The following is a 3931-nucleotide window of genomic DNA, read 5'->3' on the forward strand; positions in this document are numbered from 1 at the left end:
TCAAGGGGATACAAATTGGAAAGGAAGAGGTCAAAATATCAGTTTTTGCAGATGATATGATAGTATATATAAGTGACCCTAAAAATTCCACCAGAGAACTCCTTAACTTGATAAGCAGGTTCAATGAAGTATCTGGATATAAAATTAACTCAAACTAGTCAATGGCCTTTCTGTACACAAAGAATAAACAGGCTGAGAAAGAAATGAGGGAAACAACACCCTTCTCAATAGTCACAAATAATATAAAATACCTTGGCGTGACTCTAACTAAGGAAGTGAAATGATCTGTATGATAAGAACTTCAAGTCTCTAAAGAAAGAAATTAAAGAAGATCTTAGAAGATGGAAAGATCTCCCATGCTCATGGATTGGCAGGATCAATATAGTAAAAATTGCTATCTTGCCAAAAGCAGTCCCAAACTTCTTAAATTCAGGCAAAAGTTCTTTTCTTGACTATAAGATTTTGGTCATATCAAATGACACCAGGTTAGTCAAGAGTCTGGCAGACATAAAGGATATGTGGACATCAGTAGTTTCTTCGGCTGTCATGGTATGGTGAGTTATCAGCTTAGCGTAAGCCTATAGTATTTCTGTCATTTCCAAAGTCAGCATATTAATTTTTCTATGTCACTGGGAAAGTAAAAACAGGAAACATCCCAGCCGGGTAATAGAGGCCTAGAGTAATTTACTTAAGTCAGAGGGCACATTTCCCCAGGCCAACTGTGGTAATTACACTATGTTTGAGAAAGACCATAGAAGGCTAATGTGGTGATAATATTAGAGGGTATAATATTAGAAGGAATGTCCATAGCCTTTGGATTTAGTGAACTGCATTCCTTGTGCTATATCTCAGATTTCCAAAGAGACAAGTAATTGTTGGACTCATACATCTTGCTCTAAATGCAGTCAAAGACCCACAGGGAAACTTTCCTTCATAAAACTTAAAGTGAACATGTCTGAGCTCCAGGCCACAAGTTTAAATTCACTTCTCATCAGGGTGACTTAATCTACTCCTAATGACTCTTCAAACACTGAAGAGGAAGACATAGGTCACGTTGGGATGTTCCCAGGAGATGCATCAGTCTCGAATCATAGCCATAGCAGACACCCTCTGATGGGCGGATGACTCTGCAGTAGACACATGGAAGACATAAGTCACAGGGCATGCAACCCAGGGAAAAGCAGGCGAAAACATATGTTTAACAGAAATATCCCAAAGAACATTCATTTGCCATTTAAAAGTTCTAAGAATTATGTTTCTCTTAAAAGTGTTCTATATATGTTGACTACAGGACTCCCAATAAGATAACTTTGGGATATTAGATTTCTTGATATCCACTACATAATTGCTCAATGAGTCTCTCTTCTGCCTGGTGATTTAGAAGTTTAAATTCAGTTTCTAATGTAATCATGCTAAGTTCTTCATTATTTGTTACTTTCTCCTGTTGTTTTGTTAATTTAAAATTTCTATATTTTAAATCATTTTGGTAGAACACATGCAAATTGGTATAACTACCAAACTCATAATTATTCCACTGTGATTATGTCATGTCCATTATATATGCTTTGCTGTGATGCAAATTATGTCTGATACTAATAGTATGCATCACCTTGTTTTGAATTGTGATTTTACAGAATACATTTTACAGAATAATATCAATATTCCTGTGTATTAAGATTTAGGAGCATATTTTTAAAGTTGTATCATGAATGCTATTTTACTCATCTCATATTCTAATTTCCGACTGATTTTAAATATTTAAAGATAATCTGCATATGTTTATTGTGGTAAATGATATATGCCTCTATACGTTCTATAACATTTTGTTTTTAGTCTTTTTCCTCCTTCTGTGATCTGTTGTAAATAATGGTTTTTTGTTGTTGTTGTTGCTGTTTGTTTTTTGTTTTGTTTTGTTTTGAGACTGAATTTTATACTATAACTTCAGTCAAAAAAATAATTCACTGTTCTGCCTTAGCCTGCAGCCTGGAGTGCACAGAAATCACAGACATACATGGCCAAATCCATGTGTTTTTGTTTGATATGTTTTTCATATTAAGCAATTGAGCCCAGAGTCAGTTACGTGAGAGGCAAGTATTCTACCTTTGACCTTTCCCCTGAGCCTCCTACCTCTTTTAAAATACATTTTATTTTTTAGAGAGGGTTTTTCTAAGTTTTCTAGGCTGGCTTTGAACATATTATTCTGTTTCTCCTCCTGAGAATCTGGAATTACCGGTGTGCCCTCTGTTTCTTGCTAGCTATGCCAAAGTTTTTGTTTCTTTGTATTGTTTTGGTTAAATATATTTTTCTTAAACTATTATGCTGGAATATGTGGATTACATTTTTAATCTTAGTGTTTAGTTTAAATTTATAACATCCATTTAACTACATATTTTAAAATAAACTTGAAAAGCATGCTCCCCCATACCTACTATAACTGGAATTTTAGGACAAAATACCCTCTTTACAAATAAAAATTCCACACTTTAGAACTTAAAACCTAACTCCAGGCCTGCATAGTGAAATTGAGTACCAGTTAGCCACTTAAGATGCCTGCCTCCAGCTCACTGCTAAATGGTGGCAAACCCTGAACTTGTTTTGTATAGGTGGTCAAGAGAATGTCTCTAGTGCCTGACTCCAACACCAGGTAGTAAAGAATAAAACAACAGTCCTGCTGGATTAAAACAGGAAACAAGCATAAGACTTTGTCTGTAACTCAGACAAAGAATGTTGACAAAAGAATGTTGACACTGTGGAGTCTGTTGGCCTCTGGCCAGGCTAGAGACTGTGTATAGAACTTGTAGACCCATCTCAGTGCTAGGAAGAGCAATGTGGTCCAATGGAGAAGGACTTTTATTCTGGCTAGTATCATATAGTGGTCTTAGTGGTTGTTGTGGTCTTGGACCATAACTATACCACAGGTGCAGGGAGGCCATGGTTGAATTTACATTGGTCCTGACTCAGTACTCTGGCCTTGATGGATATTGCAATATTGATAGATATGAGACTATCCAACCTGTTCCTTTACCAACTCTAGACAACACCAGAGGAGCAATAATGTAGTGGGGGAAAGACATTTTACCTGAAAAATTTGGGAGTCTGGGTGGTATTACTCCATGTTACAGGAGAATGAGCATACGTTCTTCATGTTTTTAGTCTTACTAATAAAATAATTTAGAAATGTATTCAAAGGAAGCTTGTGAACCATTGCTGTAGTGTTTTAAAAAACCCCCACAAATAGCTGGAGACAAAAAAGTGGAGAAGAGGAAGAGGAAAATGGCCAAGCTTTTTGAGTTAAGCTGGCATGAAAGTCAGTCACATGGCAAACTGAGAAGTATTTGATGGGGAGAGGAGGCTTACAGTAGTAGTAAGGAAGAGCAAATTACTAGAAGAGGCACTTGCTCCAGACAGCATTTGGAAGATGGAAGAGAATAGAAAAAGAAAGTTACGTCTTAGAAAGATGTACAGTTATGGCAAAGCCTCATGGCTACCCTGGAGTAATTGCATACACTGTCTCTGGAAGGGAAACCACACTGTCAAATTAATGTAGTATTAGCCCCATACCCCTCGGCACAGCTTAGGGTAGACTTGCTTTCGGGGGGGGGGGCAATCACTTGGTAGGTGATTGATATACCCAACTAGATTAACTCTTAGAGGAAGAGACAATGTCATATCTCTAAAACATGGCAAGAGCAGGTAGATACCAATATGTTACTTAGAATTCTGGGGATGGTCCTTCCACAATGAAGTCCTGGGCCAATGCCTAAGCAAGTATCTAGGCTCTCCCTAGCTTCAGGATTCTAAGTGCAGACTTCCATTTCTTGGCACTTATCCACATAACTATTTCAAATGCCTCTAGGAAACTTGGATTTAGGGACCATCTAGTTCTGACAAAGGGATAATAACCACAAGTTTATAGAATATAGTTCTTTTG

Source organism: Mus caroli, chromosome 13 (genome assembly GCF_900094665.2).
Source record: "Mus caroli chromosome 13, CAROLI_EIJ_v1.1, whole genome shotgun sequence".
Classification (NCBI taxonomy): Eukaryota; Metazoa; Chordata; class Mammalia; order Rodentia; family Muridae; genus Mus; species Mus caroli.